The 23,276-nt window shown below is 45.5% G+C and overlaps 1 protein-coding gene and 1 long non-coding RNA gene across 3 annotated transcripts in view; both read left to right on the top strand.

Annotated features, from left to right (window-relative positions):
• Nucleotides 1–23,276, top strand: part of blnk (B cell linker) — a 210,251-nt gene that overhangs the window by 9,653 nt on the left and 177,322 nt on the right. The gene's annotated exons all lie outside the window — the stretch shown is intronic.
• On the top strand, nt 3,139–9,091 carry LOC137380599 (uncharacterized). Its single transcript, XR_010977054.1, has 2 exons — nt 3,139–3,370; nt 6,307–9,091. It is a non-coding gene; the product is annotated as an uncharacterized lncRNA (long non-coding RNA).

Raw genomic sequence — 23,276 nt, 5'->3', positions numbered from 1 at the left:
TGACTAACAGTTTTATTTATGGTGCTAAATCCCAATTAGTTAAACCCACTGATGGGGTTGGCATAATATTAAAGGTTCTGAACTTAGTGCACTAGAAGACTACAAGAAGGTTACCAACAATCATTGAATAGACAAAGAGGAAGAAGCTTCTTAAACAGCCTTAGCACAATTGTGGCAAAAATGGTTTCTTTAATTCAGTTATTATACGCAAAAGACTGGTGTGTGTGGGAAGGGTTCCATTTTATGGGACATTGGCACCAGTACTGGGACAGTAAGGAGCTGTACTACTGGGATTGGTTCTGCCTGACCTGGAGTGAGACCAGTGTTCTGGTAGAAAGCTTATTAATGTCTCCTTGTATGTTGTTCCTCCTCTGTATTAACGTCATGCTTTTCACCCCCCCCGCCCCGCCCCAAATTTGGTGTCAACTGCCCATTTTGAAATTGTATTTCCAATTCTCGAGTCCGATTTGTTTATAAGGTGTACAACAGTCGTCTCAGTACTGATCCTTGTGGAACACCACTTCCCACCATTTGCCAATCCAAGTAATTACCTTTAACTGCTACTTTTTACTTTCTGTCTTACAGCCAGCTTGTTATCCGTTCTGCTACTTGTCACTTGACTCTACATGTTCTAACCTTAGCCATGAATCTACGGTACTTAGCAAAAGTTTCTAAAATTGCCCATGTGTGTGCTGTCCATAAACAACAGGACAAATCCAATCTGGTCAATTACCAACTCCATCAGCCTATTGCCACTCATTAGTAAAGTAATGAAAGGGGTCATCGATCCCTATCAAATGGCATTTATTCACTACTAACCTTCTCATCGATGCTCAGTTTGCGTTCGGCCAGCGCCACTGAATTCTAGTCCTCATTATGGTCTAAGGCAAAACATGAGGTGAGAGCGACTGCCCTTGACATCAAGACAACATCTGACAAGCGTAGCACCAAGGGGCCTGAGTAAAATTGAGATCACACAGAATCAGGAGGAAACTTCTCCACTGGTTGGAATCATACCTAGCACAAAGAAGGTGGTTGGCGTTGTTGGAGGCCAGTCATCTCAGCCCCAGGACACAGCTATTGGAGTTCCTCAGGGTAGTGTCCTAGGCCACAACCATCTTCAGCTGCTTCATTAGTGACCTTCCCTCCATTCTATGGTCAGAAGCTGGGATGTTCGCTAATTGTACAGCGTTCAGTTCCATTCGCAGCTACTCCGATACTGAAGCAGTTCATATCGCATGCAGCAAGACCTGGACAGCATTCAGCCTTGGGCTGATAAGTGGCAAGTAACATTCCGCCACACAAGTGTCAGGCAATGACTTTCTCCAACAAGAGAAAATCTACCATCTCCCCTGAACAGCATTACCATTGCTGAATCCCCTACCTTCAACATGCTGGGGGTTACAATTGACCAGAAACTTAACTGAAGCAGCCCCATAAATGCTGTGGCTATAAGAGCAGGTCAGAAGTTGGAATTCTGTGGCACGTGACTTATCTTCTGACTCTCAAAAGCCTGTCCACCATCTACAAGTCAGGAGTGTGATGGAATACTCTCCACTTGCCTGGATGAGTGCAGCTCCAACAACACTCAAGAAGCTTGACGCAATCCAGGACAAAGCAGCCCACTAGATCAGTACCCCATCCACTACCTTAAACATTCACTCCCTTCACAGAGTGCTGCTGTGTGTACCATCTACAAGATGAAATGGAGCAACTCACCAAGGTTTCTTTGACAGAATCTTCCAAACCCTCAACTGCTACTACCTAGGACAGAGGTAGTAGACGCATTTGAACACCACCACTGAATAATTCACCTCCAAGTCACACACCGTCCTGACTTCGAAATATATTGTCGTTCCTTCATCACTGAGTCAAAATCTTGGAACTCCCTAACAGCACTGTTGGTGTGCCTAGATCACATGGGCTGCTGTGGTTCATGAAGGTGGTTCACGAAGGTGGTTCACCATCTCCTTCTAGGCCAATTAGAATAGGCAGTAAATGCTGGCCTTCCAACAACACTTACATTCTGTGAATGAAGTAAAAAAAAACATAAGTATTTCATTGACTCTGAAGAGCTTTGGGATGTTCTGAGGTTGTAAAAGGTGCTATATAAATACATGTCTTTTCTTTCTCTAAAATGATAGTCTTGCAAATTGGATTACATGAGCGCTCGATGAGGTAGATCTTGGGCTGAATTTTACGCCTGCCCAGCGGGTCGGATGGTGGCATGTGGGCTGCGTAAAATTGAGCGGGAGGCTTTGGGAGGCCTTCCCGTCCCGCTCCCAACTCCAGCCAACTTTACGGCAGTTGGGTGGTGAGGGGGTGGGAAAATGGCCCTCCCACCCAAGGCCAATCAAGGTCCTTAAGTGGCCACTTAACGGCCACCTAAGGGTCCTCGCCCACCTTCTTGGGTATTTTATCCATGGCGTGCTGGGGACATGAAAGGCCACCCAGCGATAGCTGCCGGCCTTTCCACGCACCAGGGGGTTGCCATGGCAGTCGGGCACAGGGTGCCCAATTGAGGGCCGTCCTGCTTCCCAGCCCACCCCCGGGACCCAAGACGCCCCCACCCCCCCCCTGCCCTCCAAACAACCACCCTAGTCTCACCAGGGCACGACCGATCCCCGCTGGTGAGGCATGCCCAACTTACCTTCACCCCTGGCTCCATGTTGTCGGCTGGGCTGCAGTCCCAAAGGTGGCCACCGCTGCTGGGACTAAGAGCTGCTGGCCCGGTGATTGGCCAGCAGCTCACTGAGGCGGGACTTCCTCCCTCAAGCAGGTGGAAGTCCCGCCTCAGGGCAATTCAAGCCCGGGGACCCGTAAAATGCAGGACGGATCCCCGGGCTAGGCGGAAGCGGGTTTGCCACCGACTTTTATGTCAGTGGCGAATTCCTGTCTGCCTAAGGTAAAATCCAGCCCCTTGACTTTGTGCAATAGTGGAAAACAGGTCCTAACGATTCAGTAACACATTCAACATGTCTCCTGATTTTTATTCCCATTGACTTCAGAAATGAATCTGAGTGATAGGATCCCGATTAGCATGTAATAATGAAGTCTGCACCGGAGTTAAAATCCCCACTGGGTGTTATCAGAGTGAGAAAAAGAGCCACTCAATTTTTACTCCTATTCCACCAGGTTTCCACCAGGCAGAGGGAGTTAAAATCCTCTTGTCTCAATAAACCTCTCTTTAGTTATTTTTAAACTGGTATATTTTTTGAAGCCATTGGTCAGCTTTTTTTTGAGTTGGCAAATATAAATACCCCGTACAGTTTTTCCGGTACATTTGCTGTAACATTTCTGGAGTCATCATGGCCTTTTGCATATGTAGCCACTTCAGTGTCGTGTTGATGTAACTTCTGGAAATATTGGGGTAAGCAGAACATCTCGCAATATGTTGCAAAGTGATGACTTATATAACATTTCAGTTAAAATCCTCTTCCCTTTTAACAGCTAATATGCTGCATATGCAACACTTCATTTTTTAACCTATAGTTAAGGAAGTTGTTGAAAATAAGTTTCATTTTATCAAAAATAATTTCAGTTTAAGGACATTCATATTTGTTTTGGATTGAAACGCATGAAAGTCAAAATATCAGACTTTGAAGTTATAGGTACGACTGTACTGGCTCATTCAACATAATGGACAGGTGCACATTTTTTTTTATTATTCATTCATGGGATGTGTGCGACGCTGGCCAGGCCAGCATTTATTGCCCATCCCTAATTGCCGTTGAGAAGGTGGTGGTGAGCTGCCTTCTTGAACCGCTGCAGTCCGTTTGGGGTAGGTACACCCACAGTGCTGTTAGGAAGGGAGTTCCAGGATTTTGACCCAGCGACAGTGAAGGAACGGTGATATAGTTCCAAGTCAGGATGGTGTGTGACTTGGAGGGGAACTTGCAGGTGGTGGTGTTCCCATGTATTTGCTGCCCTTGTCCTTCTAATTGGTAGAGGTTGCGGGTTTGGAAGGTGCTGTCTGAGGAGCCTTGGTGCATTGCTGCAGTGTATTTTGTAGATGGTACACACTGCTGCCACTGTGCGTCGGTGGTGGAGGGAGTGAATGTTTGTAGATGGGGTGCCAATCAAGCGGGCTGCTTTGTCCTGGATGGTGTCGAGCTTCTTGAGTGTTGTTGGAGCTGCACCCATCCAGGCAAGTGGAGAGTATTCCATCACACTCCTGACTTGTGCCTTGTAGATGGTGGAGAGGCTTTGGGGAGTCAGGAGGTGAGTTACTCGCCTCAGGATTCCTAGCCTCTGACCTGCTCTTGTAGCCACGGTATTTATATGGCTACTCCAGTTCAGTTTCTGGTCAATGGTAGCCCCTAGGATGTTGATAGTGGGGGATTCAGTGATGGTAATGCTGTTGAATGTCAAGGGGAGATGGTTAGATTCTCTCTTGTTGGAGATGGTCATTGCCTGGCACTTTTGTGGCGCGAATGTTACTTGCCACTTATCAGCCCAAGCCTGGATATTGTCCAGGTCTTGTTGCATGTGGGCACAGACTGATTCATTATCTGAGGAGTCACGAGTGGTGCTGAACATTGTGCAATCATCAGCAAACATCCACAAGACCGCTAAGATAATTGGGCGCAGGGGTAAAATTCAACTCTGGCAGGAGCATAAGACATGATAGTAAATCTGCTGCACGTTATACATCCCATGCAATTTTCATTTCTATTGAAGTCAATGGACGGGGTGTATAATGGGCAGGGTGTTTAATTAGCTCAGTGTGTAATGGGCAGGGTGTGTAATGGGGGGATGTATAATGGGCGTCCAATCCACTACTGCCTATTTTGCCCCCCTGTAAAAGTTTATGGCTAATCCTTAGAGCACCCAAGAGACTGGGAGGCTCTAGACACATGGGCATGTGGATGCTTTCCTTCCCCATATCCCAACTTCCTTTGTAAGAAACCCTAACTGAAAAATTGGGCTATTGAATCACTGCACATAGCAAAAGCTGCAACACAACACATTGTGCATGGACAAAATGGGCAGAAAATAGCAGTAACAGTGCACAGTGGAACATTTTTTGGGACAAGCAGTAGCTGGGTTGGTCAGAACACAGCAGGTGAGGGAGTTGTTTGTAAAAGGCTTTACCCAGCCCACAAGATTCATAGGCTACAAGTAACTTCCTGGGCATCTCAGAGGGGCAACGTGTCAAGGAAGCTGCACTTCAGGCAGGTTGGTACTGATCTCAGCCTCCTGATTTTGCCAGTGACTGTGATAGTCATCACTGCTGTGAAATGTTTTGCCTCTGCCTCTTTCCTGGCTGCTACAGGAGACATCACCTGCATCTCTCAGTCTGCAGGACACAGCTGTATAGGTCACTTTACCAGAGCCAATCAGTATATTACTTTCCCAATGGATGGCAACGGCCAGAATGAGAGAGTTCAAGGATTTACAGCAGTGAGTGGATTCCCTCATTTCCAAGGTATCATTGACTGCACATATGAAAACTATCGACAGCAGAGGATGTGCCAGGAACTTTCCCCAACAGTTAGTGTAATAATTCCATCAATGAACAACTAGTGTGTGATCACTATGTAAGGATAAGGAAAGTTGGTGTTGTTTCATTGGCAGCTGCCATGATATTTTGATTCTGAGACACTCATTCATCCCCTGACTATTCCACCTCTCCAGGAATGCCAGAGGGTGGCTGCTAGGGTACAGGGTATACCCTCTCCACACCTGGCTGATGACATTCCTCCATGCCTGAGCAGCACAGGTATAACAATAGTCATTGAGTACATCAGTGGCACCTTGAAACTAAGGTTCTGACACGTGGATTGGTCGAGGGATTTCCTGCAATATTCCCCAGACAAAATGGTTCATATCATAGTCATGTGCTACCTTCTGCACAACATGGCTATGCAACTAGGATTGGAGTTGGAGGCACAACAATGGTAAAAATCAATCAACAAAGATAAATTGGGTGACAGTGAGAGGGAAAAGAGGGGCAGCATAATGCCTGGCAGCCAGAAAGGCCAGGGAGTAGTTGACTTTTCAGCGCTTTGATTGACTTACTCAATCCACTTAGCTGAATAGCGACAAAAATCCCTTCTGCGTCAACAACCTTGTTACCTCCCACAAGCACTTGCTTCATTGTACATAAATGAGCAGTAAAATAATTCAACCAACCTCTATATCAGTGATATTCTGACACTGCATTCTATCTATCTACTTGCAATGAATAGTGACCACACACCAAATTCCCAAATGTGAACAATGCGAAGAATTTATTTACAAACAAAAGATTGAACTAAAAACTTTTGATACATAGTGCTCAACCAATTGTGCTTTTCTCAACAGAAAATCTACCACCTCTACTAACTCTATGACGTGCTTCCCAAGTGACTTGAGCAGTGCTGGTGGAAGACGGTGTATGTTATGTGGGCACTCTTGAGATGAAAGTAGTCAGAGATTCCTGGTTGCTGAAGCCAAACAGGGCCTGGCTGCAGACCCGTGTACTTAAGCTTCTGAAAGGGCAGTCTGGCCCAGCTGGCATGGTGTAGGATATTGACTCAGGGAATGGCGAGAGAGCAAATGTGCTGACATCCTGTGAGAGGGCAACATGTGCTGCTCCTACTTCCATGGGGCTTGGTCTTATCATTTCCTCCTATTTGCAAGAGGGCAGATTGCAGAAGGTGAGTGACTGCTTGAAAATCCCTACCCATTTGCCTCACCAATCTCTCGAAGGGGGGCCATCTTTCTATCCAAGAGGGAACACAGGTTTGAGCCCAGAGTCTGCATGGCAGTCATTCAAGCTTCCACCAAAGCTGCAACGTGTACAAACTTGGACACCTGTTGTTAGGACCTGTCTGCAGCATCCAGGAGGTGGCTATACTCTCCAAGGTCGACTGCAGAGTACTGAAGCCATATGAGATGACAATTGTCACATTGAAAGAGGATTCCTCCATACATCCGGCCATAATGGTGAAACTTCTTAATAGGACTTCTAATGCCTCATAGAACTGTTTTGTGTGTGTTAATTCATTTCTTGTTGTCTTTACTGGGCCCCTGAAGTCTTCATCTTTGCTCTTATCAGTAGAATTGGGAATGAACCTCACTCTCCAGCGAGGCATTTCCAGGGCAGTGGCTGCCACCATTACCTGCTCCAGTCCACTAGTGCTGGGTGTTTCACCACGTTCAGACTCCTCCACCTCAGTCTGTAACCCATTCGTGGTGCCAGTTTCTAAGCTGGTGCTTGGGAGTGATGCAGTACAAGATAGTGCCTCCTCAGAAGGATTCTTCTCCTCAGGTGTCTTTTTTGGGAAATTCTGGCTGCTGAGAAGGACCCAGAGGAAAGAGAAAAGGGAGAAGAGTTGTAATGGCATCTGAAGGCTGCAGAGTTGCAGAAGACATGCAACACATTGTAATTTGATGACATCAAGCTAGCTGTGCATTTGTGCCTTTTTGTAGCACTTAATGAAGAGTTATAAGTAATTGTCAGAGACGCTGTTCATTAAAGCCTCTAGTTTCGAAATGACCAATACACATATCTCTTGCAGGCCCACAAATTTCCATGACTTGCTGTTCCAACTCGCTGAGAATCATGTTGGTCCTCTGCCAATCTTGCTCTTCTCATGATTATTGTATGCCATTTTGTACTGCAGATAGAGAGGGCAAACACTAGTGAGTGGCTGCTGTAAAGGAGAGTGCACATTTATCGGGCTTCTGCTTGTAGTGTGCATGCTTAGCGGAAGAAGAAGTATGATGCAAGCAGGACAAGGAGTTGTTGAATGGAAGTATGTGGGAAGTGAGGAAGGAATCCTGAGAGAAGTTAGTGATTGTGCAAAAGCTACTAAGTTGCCAGTGACTCATGTGAAGGGAGCAAGGAAGAGGTGAATGTGTGTTTGAAATTTAAATTGAGAGGTAGCCTAGTATGGTCTTGTGCTGGCTGGTGTAGGAAGTGCTGGCAAGAAGGAAATTGTTGAGAATGATGGGGGAGGGGGAGTGAAAGACCACTGCTTTGTGTTCTAGCGATAGATAAATGAAGAGCAGTACTCACCCTTGCTACTTTGGTGATATTGAAGTGCTTCCTGCCCTGTATCCAGGTCCTGAGAAGATACTCCTGGAGCTGATGACCTTTTGAAAAAGCTCTCCATGCATGGCAACCAACTACCCCCACCCATACCTCACCAGTGCTCAGGAACAGGAGTTCTCACCTCACCCTCACTACTTCCACAAGCACCTCCCAGGGAGGCTTCCAAGAACCTTGGGTTTTCCTGTGATACGCTTTAGTGCTGATAAACGAAAGAAGCCACAAGAGAATGAAACCTCACTTTAAGAGGTACTGTCCCGGTTCAAGTAGGCCTCTGGCCACCCCTCTGAAGTTGTTCCTTAGAAGGGGCATGTTGTTGGGTCAGTTAATTTGGTGGGAAATTGCCAGTGAGTTTTTAATGAGGCCGGGGGGTTAAAATACTGGGGGTGGGCATCTCTTTGGATGCAGTAAGTGAATTTTAAACTTAAATCAAATCTCACCAGCCCAAAACTGACCACGAATTAAAATCCGGGCCATTTAATCCAAATGCTGCAATATAGTTGCTAACTATATGTAAACATATGCAAAAGCATCCCTCGTCTGTCTTGAAAATAGCTTGTAACCCTTCAAATTCAGAGGAACTCACTTTCTCAACTAAAACATGGTTCGATATTCTTGATGTTATGCTGAGTAATATTCAAACTGTGATGGTTTTCTGTCTTTTTATGAATGAGCTGGTTTTACCTTTGCATTTTTAAATTGAAAGATATGGCTCTAGCAATAATCAGCAGAATGCATTTAGCTTGGATATTTTTTATTGTGGATTGTTGTTACTTGTGGTTATCACTTCCTCTGCTGTGAGAAGTTTTTTTTAAACACCACTTCCTCATTGAGGGAAGTGGCCATTCAGTGTTTATCAGGAAAGATATTAATTAGCTTCACTACTTTTTTTTCATATTAAAACTGCTGTAATTCATATGATTGTTGAAAATTTGCTGCTCTTGTTGTGCCCTACCCTGGAATACTGTTGAAATGACTGAAATTGCTAAATGCCTCTGTTACTTTGACAAGTAAAAATTGTAGTCCCAAATAGACAGCAGGAAATCCTAAAAATGGTTACCCTTTGTAATGATATTGGATTAAATACTGGAAAGGTTGTTCGAAGATTAAATTTAAGTAAGAAAAAATGATGTGTTACATGATGGGAAGAACTGTCATCATAACACATCCTCTTAAGATAGGAATACATTACACAACTTCCTGCTTTAAAAACTTTTTTAAAAATAAACTATTTACAGATAACTGTACAACATCAAACACCAACAAATCTTTGAGAATATACACACTTGGCAAAATAACAACGGACTCTTTTTCTTCACACATCATCTATAAATCAAGTCTAACAACTAGTTTACAAAGTCTTCCTGATCTTCTCACAGGTTTTGGTGTAGAGTCAGGTTTTGGACTGTCTGTTCAGGATTTACAGAAGATCTTGTTTCTTTTTCTGAAACTGGTACTTCAGACACCGGAGTCTGAGCTGGTTCACACTCTGGCAAAAGCACACCATCAAGTAAGTCACGCTCTAGTTTTGGTTCATCCATGGTCACATGATAACACATGTTGGATCCCATCAGTTACAAAGAGAGACGAAGTCCGACTGTAACTTTTAGAAACTTTATTGCCGTACATAATTGTTACATTGCAAGGATACAAAAAGCAAAACAAAAGAACGTGCTCACTACAGCAAGCCTTTCTTATAGTTATTCAAACAAAACTAGTAAAGCCCCCCTTTGTTTCTGATTGGGTTGCAGACTTCTGTTGCCAGTGCATGATTGGTTCATTCGTCCCAGCAATTTATTTCTGCGTTTTATTTCAGTAGTTTCACATTCCCCCCTCCTTAAACCGTTAGGCTGATTATTAAACAATAGGCTACTATTAAACTATCTGCAGCTGTCCTGTTAGCTTCTGCTTGTTATTTTTTATAAATTGTCTCCATAGCTCCACAGTTTTTTTTTATATCCAAAATATACTTTATTCATAAAAATCTGTAAAAGTTACATTGCCAAACAGTTTCCAAACAGCACCAAAAAATACAAACATTGCAAGGGAGATCAGTTTCCTTCAATACTGTCATGAGTTTCTTCCCAACCCTTCTGTTTCACAATTGTCATGTCAATTACAGTTTTACATTTACAGCAATTGAGAATATTAACGATACAGTTCGAGGGCTGGATCCATGGGAAACCCCCTCAGTCCAGCTTGGTGGGGGAACCTTACACTGTGGTCTTTCCCCATTGAGCCTTTGCTGCGGCTGCCCCAAGCTTTAGTGCGTCCCTCAGCACGTAGTCCTGGACCTTGGAATGTGCCAGTCTGCAACATTCGGTGGTGGACAACTCTTTGCGCTGGAAGACCAGCAAGTTTCGGGCAGACCAAAGGGCGTCTTTCACCGAATTGATAGTCCTCCAGCAGCAGTTGATGTTTGTCTCGGTGTGCGTCCCTGGGAACAGCCCGTAGAGCACAGACTCCTGTGTTACAGAGCTGCTTGGGATGAACCTTGACAAGAACCACTGCATCTCTTTCCACACCTGCTTTGCAAAGGCACATTCCAGGAGGAGGTGGGCGACCGTCTCTTCCCCACCACAGCCAACGCGGGGGCACTGTGCGGAGGGGGCGAGACTTCGGGTGTGCATGAAGGATCTGACTGGGAGGGCCCTTCTCACCACCAGCCAAGCTACGTCTTGGTGCTTGTTTGAAAGTTCTGGTGATGAGGCATTCCGCCAAATGACTTTGACGGTCTGCTCGGGGAACCATCCGACATGATCCACCGTTTCCTTTTCCCGTAGGGCCTTGAGGACATTCCGTGCAGACCACTGCCTGATGGACTGGTGGTCAAAGGTGTTTTCCCGCAGAAACTGCTCCACGAAGGATAGGTGGTACGGCACCGCCCAACTGCATGGAGCGTTCCGCAGCAATGTGACCAGGCCCATCCTTCGCAACACCGGGGACAGATAGAACCTCAGCATGTAGTGACACTTGGAGTTTGCGTACTGGGGATCTACACACAGCTTGATGCAGCCGCACACGAAGGTGGTCATCAGGATGAGGGCCACGTTGGGTACATTTTTCCCGCCCTTGTCCAGAGATTTGAACATCGTGTCCCTCCGGACCCGGTCCATTTTAGATCCCCAGACGAAGCGGAAAATGGCTCGGGTGACTGCCACGGCGCAGGAGTGGGGTATGGGCCAGACCTGCGCCACGTAGAGCAACAACGTGAGCGCCTCGCACCTGATGACCAGGTTCTTGCCCACAATGGAGAGAGATCGCTGCCCCCACATGCCAAACTTTTGTCGTACCTTGGCTACTCGCTCCTCCCATGTTTTGGTGCACGCCCCGGCCCTTCCGAACCATATCCCCAGCACCTTCAGGTAGTCTGACCTGACGGTGAAGGGGACAAAGGATCGGTCAGCCCAGTTGCCAAAGAACATGGCCTCGCTCTTGCCGTGGTTAACTTTGGCTCCCGAGGCCATCGAACTGGTCGCAGATGCTCATCAGTCTGCGCACGGACAGCGGATCCGAGCAGAAAACGGCGACGTCATCCATGTACAGGGAGGTTTTGACCTGAGTGCCTCCGCTGCCTGGGATTGTCACCCCTCTTATGCTCGTATCCTTCCTAATAGACTCAGCAAAGGGTTCAATACAGCAAACAAACAAGACCGGGGACAGAGGGCAGCCCTGTCTGACTCCAGATTTGATCGGGAAACTTTCAGATTCCCACCCGTTGATTGAGACTGCGCTACTGATGTTTGTGTAGAGCAGTTGGATCCAATTGCAGATTCCCTCCCCAAACCCCATTTTGGAAAGCACGTCCATCATGTAGGTGTGCGATATCCTGTCAAAAGCCTTCTCCTGGTCCAGGCTGATGAGGCAGGTGTCCACCCTCCTGTCCCGTATGTAGGCGATCGTATCCCTGAGTAGCGCGAGACTATCAGAGATCTTCCTGCCGGGTACAGTACAGGTCTGATCGGGGTGAATCACCAACTCCAGAGCAGACTTGACTCGACTGGCTATGACTTTGGACAGAATCTTGTAATCAACATTAAGCAGTGAGATGGGCCGCCAATTTCTGATTTCTGCCCTCTCCCTCTTCTGCTTGTAAATGAGGGTGATGATGCCTTTTCTCATGGATTCTGACATGCTGCCGGCCAGGAGCATACTCTCGTATACTTCCAGCAAGTCCGGGCCGACCCAGTCCCACAGGGCCGAGTACAACTCGACCGGTAAGCCGTCGCTCCCGGGAGTTTTACTCATCTCGAAAGACTCGACGGCCTTTGTCAGCTCGTCCAGAGTTAGCGGCTTGTCCAGTCTCTCCCTCCTGCTGTCATCTAAGACCTCTGTGATAGATGACAGGAAGGACTGGGAGGCTCTGCTGTCTGTGGGCTTCGCATCATACAGCCCAGCATAAAAGGATTTGCTGATCCTTAGTATGTCGGACTGCGAAGACGTTACCGAGCCATCTTCTTCCTTCAGGCTGCTGATAACAGAGCTCTCTCTGTGTACCTTTTGGAAGAAGTAACGCGAGCACGTCTCATCCTGCTCGATGGAGCGGACTCTGGACCGGAAGATGATCTTGGAGGCCTCCTTGGCAAAGAGCGAGGCCTGCTGGCTCTTCACCTCTTGGAGGTCCTCCTTGACCTCGACCCCCATTGACTGCAACCGGAGTAGATTTTGCATAATTTTCTGGAGTCGGGACACTTCCCTCTGTCTCTCTCTCGCCTTCTGAACACCTTTGTGGATGAAGAACCTCTTGATGTTCTCCTTAATCGCTTCCCACCAGTGAACTGGAGACTCAAAGAGGGGTTTCACAGTCCTCCAACCATTGTAATCCCTTTTGAGTTCCTCAACGTTCTCTGGGGTCAGCAGTGTCGCATTGAGCTTCCACGTCCCTCTGCCAACCCGCTGGTCGTCCTGTAAGTGACAGTCGGCCAGTAAGAGGCAGTGGTCGGAGAAGAACACCGGCTTGACGTCGGTGGATCCGACCGTGACAGCACGGGACACAAACAGGAAGTCAATCCTGGAACGGGCAGACCCGTCCGATCTTGACCATGTGTATCTGCGCTGCGCTCCGTCTGCAGGTTTGCTGAAGACGTCGTGCAGTTTGGCATCTTTAACAGTTTCTATTAGGAATCTGGACGTAGCGTCCAGTTTGCTGTCGTCACTGCCGGATCGTCCAGCCGCATCCATAGCTCCACAGTTAGTTTGTTAGTTGATTAGCTTACTTTTGATCTGTCCCCACAGTAAGTCACGCTCAAGTTTTGGATCATCCATGGTCACATGATAACACTTTACACCTATTGTGGAACAATTTCAGATCCTCATCTGTATGCTGGGAAAACTCTGCCCAACCATTCAAAATCTGTTTGTAGACTCTTTAAAACTAGATCTTACTGAGTTTCAGCTTCAGTTTCAGTTGCAGTGATTGGAAAGTCCTCATCCATAATTCCTATTGTGAAGATTGCACCTTCACAGCCTACTTTTGAGTCTTCATGTGGCAAACACAGCAGTACATCAGCTATAGCATTTTCCTTTGAACTACAATATTCAATGTTATAGTTGTATTGTGGGTATTTCCTGCATTACAACAGTGACTGCATTGCCTGTAAAGTGCTTTGAGATGTCCGATGGTTATGAAAGGCGCAATATAAATGCAGGTCTTTTTTTCTTAGAAGTACAGCCCACCGCTCCATCTTTGATGCTGCCATTCTTGGTATTGCAGATGTTGGACCCAGGGATTTATAATCTGTAACTAGCGTAAAGTTTCTACTCAACAAAAACTGGTGAAACTTTTTAATTCCAAAGATGATTCCAAGTGTTTCGTTTTCTATCTGTGCGTAGTTACGTTCACTCTTGGTTAGGGTATGCAACGCAATTAGAATGGGCTTCTGCTAACGATCATTCATGACATGACTGATCACTACTCCAATTCTATCGTTCGAAGCATCACATGCTAGCTTTAGTCACAATTTGTGTCGTAATGAATAAGTAGTGCAGCATTAGTCAAGCTTCTCTTGCATCCATCATAAGCATCTTGTTTTGCTTTAGACCATTCCCATTTCACATCTTTATTCAACAACTCATGTAGTGGAGCGAACACCATTGCGAGCTCAGGCAGAAATCGCGAGTGGTATTGGACCATGCCTAGAAAAAAAATCTAAGCTCAGACACATCTTTTGGTTTTGGGGCAGTAACTCTAGCTCTAGCCTTTTATCTTTTCTTTCACTGGCATTTTCATTGATTTTCAAGCCAAAGTACACTACCTCAAATTGCACGAAAGCACAATTGCTCATTTTCAACTTCACATTGTGATCATTGAGCCTTTTTAATATTTCATCCAACACTTGAAGATTCTCTTCCTCTGTTGCAGTCGGGATCAACGCATCATCCTGATTACACAAGCAATGTGGCACTCCTTGCAAAATCTTATCCATTGTAACTTGGAAAATTTTTGAAGACTTCACACTGTAGGGCAGCTTCGTGTAGGAGTACAATTTCATGGGCTGGACTTCACCAACCCATCCCCCCATGTCGGGGGTTGTGGCGGGGGACCCAGAAAATACCTCCAGAAGAGGCCCGCTACCTCCAGGAAGTCCCCACCCATGTGGCAGCCTCCCCCTCCCCCGCTGCTCGGCGACGGGAACCTAATTCAATTATTTTACTTTTATATAAAGGAATAAATACTTACCTTATCGCAACGGCCATCCCGCTGCGATATTCTAGCCGGTTGCCGGAACACGCGCGCCTTCAGATCTCCGTTCAGAGATCCAAGGCGGAACACTGGTTGGGAGAGGGGAGCAGCTAACTTTCGGGGTGGGGGAGGGAATGGAAAAACTAAAGCGATTGGTGGAAGGGATAGTGGGAAGTGGTTGAAGATTAAAGGTTTTAAACTTTTGGGGGGGGTGGGGGGGGGAAGATCAGGATCGCGAGATTAGTTTTTTTTGGGGGGAGAGGGCAATTAATTGATTAGTCATTGTTGGGGGGGGGGGGAGAGAGGGGATTGAAACTGAATAAATTTTTAACTTTAATTTTCTCTCCCCTATAAATTTAAATGATTTGGAAAGGCCTGGAGCCCTTTAAAAATGGCGTCGACACCTGCGCGGTGGCACTGGACGCCATTGCCAGGAACGGAGCGCTCGCCCCCTGTACGTCATCGGGGATGGGCCGACAGCCCCAGCTAGGTAAATGAGCAGCGAGCTGGAAAAATTCAGCCATGTGTGTGTTTATTGTGAGATACTGCTGACCCTCTCGATCCACATTGACCTGTGAAAAGCTTGGATCCTGCTAACTCTGCATACAAATCTTGAGAGATCGGTAGTAGAAACTGCTCATTGTCCACTGCCTGATTGATTGATTGTGACTTTGTCGTCCCCGCATAATCTTTTATGGTTTTGTCAGACTTGGGCACAATGACAATTGGGGTTGCCTGTCACTGTGGTTAGTTTTCACTAGAACACTATTCCTCTCTAGATTCTTTAGTTCCTCTTCAGCTTGGGTTTTGAGAGCATAAGGAACCAGTGTGGTTTTGCATCAGGCCTAACTCGGATCACAGAATTGTTAACAGCACAGAAGGAGGCCATTTGGCCCATCATGTCTGCACCAGCTCTCCAAATGAGCAATTCACCTAGTGCTACTCCCCCGCCTTCTCCTTGTAACCCTGCACATTCTTCCTTTTCATATAATGGTCTAATTCCCTTTTGGATGCTTCCATTGAACCTGCGTCCACCACACACTCAGGTTGTGCATTCCAGACCTTAACCACTCACTGCATGAAAAAGCTTTTCCTCGTCATTTTTGCTGCTTTTACCAGTTGCTTTAAATCTGTGCCCTCTTGTTCTCATCCTGTCATGAGTGGGAACAGTTTCTCACTATCTGCTCTGTCCAGATCCCTCATGATTTTGAATACCTCTATCAAATCTCCTCTCAGCCTTTTCTTTTTCAAGGAAAACGGACCTAATTTCTTCAATCTATCTTCATAACTGAAGTTCCTAATCCCCGGAACCATTCTCATGATTTTTTTCTGCACCCTCTCTAACGCCTTCACATCCTTCTTAAAGTGTGGCATCCAGAACTGGACGCAGTACTCCAGCTGAGGCTGAACTAATGTCTTATACAAGTTCAACATAACCTCCTTGCTCTTGTACTCTACGCCCCTATTAATAAAGCCCAGGATACTGTATGCTTTATTAACTGCTCTCTCAACCTGTCCTACTTTCAGTGACTTATGCACATATACACCTAGGTCCTTCTGCTCTTGCACCCCCTTTAGAAATGTATCCTTTATTTTATGTTGTGTCTCAATGTTCTTCCTACCAAAATGTATCACTTCGCATTTCTCCACTTTGAACTTCATCTGCCACCTGTCTGACCATTCCACCAGCTTGTCTATGTCCTTTTGAAGTTCTACTCTATCCTCCTCGCAGTTCACAATGCTTCCAAGTTTCGTATCATCCGCAAACTTTGAAATTGTGCCCTGTAAACCAAGGTCTAGGTCATTAATACATATCAGGAAAAGCAAGGGTCCCAACACTGATCCCTGGGAAACTCCACTACAAACCTTCCTCCGGCCTGAAAAACATCCATTAACCACTACTCTCACTCCTGTCACTCAGCCAATTCCGTATCCATGTTGCTACTATCCCATTGATTCCATGAGCTATAACTTTGCTCACAAGTCTGTTGTGTGGCACTATATCAAACACCATTTGGAAGTCCACGTACACCACATCAACTGCATTGCCCTCATCAACCCTCTCTGTTACCTCCTCAAAAAAACTCCAGCAAGTTAGGGAAACTTCCCTTATGAAATCCATGCTGGGTTTCTTTTAATTAGTCCGCATTTGTCCATGTGACAATTAATTTTGTCCCGAGTTATTTTTTCTAGGAGTTTCCCCACCGCCGAAGTTTTAACTGATTGGCCTGTAGTTGCTGGGCTTATCTTTACACCTTTTTTTGAACAAGGGTGTAAAGTTTGCAATTATCCAGTCCTCTGGCACCACCCACGAGTCTAAGGAAGACTGAAAAATTATGGCCAGTGCCTCCGCAATTTCCACTGTCACTTGCCTCAGTATCATTGGATGCATCTCATCTGGTCCTAGTGCCTTGTCCACTTTAAGTACAGACAGCCTATTCAATACCTCCTCCTTTACCAATTTTAAACCCCTCTAGTGTCTGACTTACCTCCTCTTTCACCATTACCTTGGTTGCATCTTCTTCCTTGGTAAAGACCAATGCAAAGTATTCATTTAATACTGCAGCTATGCCCTCTGCCTCCATGTGCAAATACCCTTTTTGGTCCCTAATCGGTCCAACTCCTCCTTTTACCAGCCTTGTACTATTTATATGTCTATTAAAAAAAAAACTTTGGAATTCCCTTTTATGTTAGCTGCCAGTCTCGTTCATCCTCTCTCTTTGCTTCTCTTATTTGCTTTTTCACTTCTCCTTAGAACCTTCTATATTCAGCCTGGTTCTCAATAGTATTCTCTACCTGGCATCTGTCATAAGCATACTTTTTCTTCTTTATATTAATCTCTATCTCTCTTGTCATCCAGGAGCTCTGGATTTGTTTACCCTACCTTTCCGCTTCGAGGGAACATACCCTGACTGTGCCCAAACTATCTCCCCTTTAAAGGTAGCCCATTGTTCGGCTGCCATTTTTCTTGCCAACCTTGATTCCAATTTATTCGTCCCAGATCTGTTCTTTGCCCATTGAAGTTGGTTTTCCCCCAGTTAATTATTCTTCTTCTGGATTCTTCTTTGTCCTTTTCCATAGTCAGTGTAAACCTTATGATACAATGATCCTTATCCCCTAAATGTTCTCCTACTGATACTTGATCCACTTGGCCCACCTCATTCCCAAAAACCAGGTCCAGCAGTGCCTCCTTTTCTCATTGGATTAGAAACGAGATTTTTCTACTGCTGTAGAAAATTTTCCTGAACACAGTCGAGGAACTCTTGCCCCTCACTGCCCTTTACACAACTACTATTCCAGTCTATGTCTGGATAATTAAAATCCCCCATTGTAACTATCCTATAATTTTTGCACCCCTCTGTAATTTCCTTGCAAATTTGTTCCTCTATATCCTTTCTATTAGTTGGTAACCTATAGACAACACCGAACAATGTAACTGCACCTTTTTTTTGTTCTTTAGCTCTAGCCAAATAGATTCTGTCCTCCACCCCTCGGGGACATCCTTTTTCTCCAGCACTGCAATGATCTCCTTAATCAATACTGCCACCCCTCCCACTTTTTTCCCTTTTCTTTCCTGAACACCTTGTATCCAGGAATATTTAATACCCAATCTTGTCCTTCTTTGAGCCAGGCCTCTGTTATAGCCACAACATCATACTTGTCATCATATATGTCAATTTGCACTTTTAACTCACCAATCTTATTAACAACACTCCGTGCATTCACGTACATGCACAATAACTCTGATTTAGACTTTATTAATTTCTCCTTTACTCTTACACCACCTAATAACTTACTGTTTTCTACTCTACTCTAGTGCTATTTATCTCCGCCAGTATTCTGTGCACCTTGAATTCCTCTCTGATATTTCCTCCTGGTTCTCACACCCCAGTCAAGTTAGTTCAAACCCTCCCCAATAGCACTAGCAAATCATCCCAGTACTGTAACTACTCAATAGCTGATCTAGCTTCTTGGTCATCTCAACTTGGAAAACATGTTTCCAGTCTAACTTCAGCTTATGCAGTCAGTCTTTGCCCATTAACATTGGTTTGTTTACATTTCTCACTACAACATGTAACTTGAGGGACTTGCCCTTATATTGGACAATGCACTCCATTTGTCCATGCATTTCTAACACCTCACCAGAGTAGAGTACGTCGCTGTATTTGCACTCGTACATGTCTCTACTCATAATTGAGCAATCTGTACCTCTATTGATGCACATGTTGATGCATTGTGGATTTATCAGCACCTTTCTACAAAAGTCTCTGTCATTTGAGTGATTGCTAGTGGCGTAAATGCTGTACAACCCTACCTCCTCTTTGCGTAAGCACTCTGGATTCTCTTCAAGATTGGGAACTCCAACCTGGTTATGCTGTTGCTTTCCATTACTACTAGAGAGAGCTCTCTTTCCTGCTTTGACCTTTGCTTGACAAGCAGTTTCAATTTGGCTTATCTTTTGGTAATTAAAGCATTTGGCATTTCTCTATTGACATGCCTATGCCGTGTGGTTCTGATTACAGCGATGACAAGTCATTAAACTTTTATCAGCAGCACTCTTCTGATCAGGTCTCCCCGCTTTAGCAGAAGCTTTCTGACAGTGGACGGAAGCAGTACTCGTCACTTGCGTATGATGAAATTCCCGAGCATTCTTTTGATTGCTTCTATCATGGAGTTGGTATCATACACGCGAGCTCAAACTTAAGACTTTGTGTGTTTAGTAACTTCGACTGGATTCCTTCATCCACCAATCCACACACACATCTGTCTTGTAAAGCAGGGTCGAAGAATATATCAAAGTTGCAATGTAATATAAATTCTTCAGTGCCACAATGTACTCACCAACTGTTCACTACTTCACTGGTTTCTGGTTCCAAATTTGTAGCTTTCTATCTCTAGTGGCTTAGGATTCAAATGTTCCTTGAACTTGGTGATAATTATTTTGAATGGCACTTCTTTTGCCTTGTTGGGAGGAAGAAGGTTTATAAGCGCAGCATATACTTCCAGGCCAATTTCCATTAGCAAAATTGTTTTCTTGTGCCCAAGAATTGTCTTATTCTGAGTCTGGGCCTCTTCACTTTAACCTTGAATTCTAATATATTATTAGCTCTGATGAACATGTACATTCTTGCAATGTGCGAACTGAATGGTCTCAAGATCTATCGTACATTACTAGCCTTCTGATATATCCTATGGGCACAATATTTTGTCCTGTTTTCAAATGCAACAGTGACTAGTAAATACTTAACTGTGGCTGTCTGTAAGAGTGTTACAGAAGCTAAGTTAGCCTAATCAAAACAAACTCGCTACAGCCAGTGTAGTTGGTAGTTGAAGCAGATAGACGCTAAGACCCTGCAGAATCCATTCAACTGAGTCCAGGCACACATTTTCAGAAACAACGCCAGAATTGTAGGTTGGGGCAGAGGCCCCGCCCACCAGTTTAAACACTGGGGGCGAGCCTCCCTCCACTGGGCCTGGAAGCCACACAGAGATTTTATGTGGCCCAGACCCTTCATTGGTCTTGGGAGGGACAACCGCCCCTCTGAAGCAGGAAGTCCCACCTCCAGGAGCTGTCAGACAATCAGCGGGCCAGCAGCTTCTCAGTCCCAGCAATGCCACTGGGAACGGTGGCCCCTGCTGGGACTGCACCCAACCTCAGAAGGATCATGGACGCTGGTGCTGAAAATGGTAAGTAGGGTTTCAAGCCTCACTGGAGATAATCAGCTGGACCTTAGCGAGGGTAGTGGGGGTCGATTAGGAGGGCAGTGTGAGATGCACCACTGGGTAGCAGGAGCTGCTGGGGGGTCCTCCATAGGGCACAGGGTGCCCGATCGGGAACGCCCTTCGCTTGGGGCCGCAAGGAGGCCGCCAGATATTACTGGGCGGCCTCCACAGCTGATGAAGTGCCCATCTGCTGCTGGTATACCAGCGGCGGCAGCAGGAGGCCATAAAGTTACAATCAATTAGCCACTTAAGGGCCTCAATTGGCCTTGGGCGGGTGGGCTGTTAGTCACCTCCCCTGCCACGTAAAATTGCAGCCTGGGTGGGAAGGCAACAGGAAAGGCATCCCTGCCTCCCACACAATTTTCTGCCCACCCCCGCCTCCAGCCCACTCCTGTGGGGGCCGTAAAATTCTGGCCAATGAGACTGAACACGACCGAGTCAAAAATCTTCACCATCCGAGGAGGTTGGTCACTGGGACATAGCCTAATTTGTTCATTACAGTCTTTACTGCCATTTGCTGCAAAATATTTTGCTCCTTAATCCCATTTTGTTGCCAAAATCTCTATATAGGAAGGAACTAGTAATGGGCGATAGACACCAAGATGTCCAGCTCACATGTTTAATAATGTTATCACGCAGTGGGAATGCTCATAACATTGGAATAGATTACATGGGGTAATAAAAGGAATCCTGTATCATAAACATTTGCAAATAAATTATTTTTGAAAATATGAAAATTGCATTTTACAGCTTGTTCTCTATTGTCATATGGTTTGCAAGTTAATGTGGGCTGTAGGCTTCTGATCATCTATGAATCTTTTGCCAGAATTCTAAAAGTTGACAAAGCTTCATATTTGCTTTTTGTTAACGGTTACTTTCTTGCTCATAACTGGAGTGTCCAGCCTCCAAGGATGCTCATCTTTTCTTCAAATTCACACATTCTCATTTCAGGCCTTGTGCTCCCGATACCTGTGACCTCTTGTAGCCCTGCAACCTTCTTTCCACTTGCGCATTTCTCCCACCTTTTGCCAATCAAGCTTTCAGCTGTCCAAGCCCTACACTCCTGGAATTTTCTCCTTAACCCTCTCTAACTCGCCACCTCCCTTTCTTTTTCTTCTAGACCCACATTGACGAAGCTTTTAGTCCTACTATCTCCTTTTTTGGCTCATTCCACTTCTGTGAAGGGCCTTGAGAATTCTTCTACACAAGTGATATATAAAGGCAAGATGTTGCTATATATTTGCAGAGACACTGGCTATCTCTGACCATATTCTCACCTACTTTACCATCCACATTCCCTTGCCTATTATGCTTACCCTTGTGTTTTTGAGGGCCCACACCCACTGCCACTGCCAGACCCCGGTCCCCCACACCCCCCAACCCTCTTTCTTCCTCACCAATTCACTCTCCAAATCTCCGGTGTCCACCAGTTGGTGAGTTGCCTTTTGTGAGATGTTCTGCTTGAAATTTCTAATTTGATTTCACCTCATTTTACAGTTCTCACTTAATTTTGTTTCATATTTAGTTTGTTCGGTTGGCCCAACCCCAAATATTTCAGCAGTGCTACTGCTGAGAAGCATTTGATTGTACTCCTGCAGGACTAGACTTGTCTGACCCTGCGTTCAGACTAGTCTATCTCAAACTAGGACCCCCTTTCCACTGGGGAGGAGAAAGACCTGAGCAACCTAACCCTGCTACTCAACAGCAAAAAGGAAATGCACCATGATATACTGGCGAAGATTTATCATATCACACAACTTCAAGTCTGGCCACTGCTAAATTCCCTTCAAGTAAATGTGTATGTGCAGTCTTTCATATTTGCAGTTCTTTCAAAGTCATGCGCCTGGAGTTTCCACAGGGATTCTGCTGTTCTCCCGCTGTAACTTCATTGGTGGTTCGGCCACACTTCCAGAGAGACAGAAGAGTTGGCCAAAGCTATGGAAAGATGGTGACAGAACTCCATGGAAATTCTCCCCCATGGGTTTACGAGTGAGACTAGCCACTGGATCTCTTGGAGAGGAAAGTCTGCAGAGCACTGAATGGAAAACTGTCTTCAGTGGCTTTTACGGAGTGGGTGTCAGTTCGTCAACTGCTCATTCTTCTGGCAGCCAAAGATCACGGCCGCCTTTAGCACTGAACTCCTGTTTATGTTGCCAACAGGGATGGTGCTGTTGTAAGAGCGACCTGGGAAAAAAGCAGTGCTGCTTTCTTTAGGTCCCCAGTTTGCTGCTGTCAGCAGACCAGTCATTTATCATGAGAATACAACATTACTCAGCCTTTTCTCTCTTCAATAATGTTGTCATATTAATTCCAGGTGCAATGAATGGCAGCAAAGAACCAGCGAATAAACATGTAGCTCTATTCTGATAGAATTTCAACTGCCTCATAAAATTAAGAATTGCTGCCACCAGATGGATGAAAGCTGAATAATTCTGAAACTTTACATTTAAAAATGGACCAGCACTAAATTCACAAGCTACTGCATCATGCAAATCGTGATGTCATTCAACTAAATTTTAGTGTTATCTTAGCTACACATCCCGATCATAATTTCAGTAAAAAGAGATGGGAGATTTGGTAAACTCTCTGTTGCCTGAGCATAAGAGTGATAGGCCCGTGCCTGCACACACCCAGCTCTGCCTCCTCTCCCAGAAAAACACCAGAAATCCTGAGAAACAAAGGGCTGCATTTTATGGGGCCCCCTAAGGCCGACGACGACTTTCCGCCCAGAATCCATTTGAGGTCCTTAAATGGCCTATTAACAGCCACTTAAGGGCCTTTTCCCGCCGCCGCTGGAATCTAACCAGTGGTGGGGAGTGCTTCTGCCACATG

The sequence above is a fragment of the Heterodontus francisci genome, chromosome 20 (assembly GCF_036365525.1).
Source record: "Heterodontus francisci isolate sHetFra1 chromosome 20, sHetFra1.hap1, whole genome shotgun sequence".
Taxonomy (NCBI): domain Eukaryota; kingdom Metazoa; phylum Chordata; class Chondrichthyes; order Heterodontiformes; family Heterodontidae; genus Heterodontus; species Heterodontus francisci.
The sequence above is the reverse complement of the archived record's forward strand: the minus strand, read 5'-3'. Positions and strand labels throughout refer to the sequence as shown.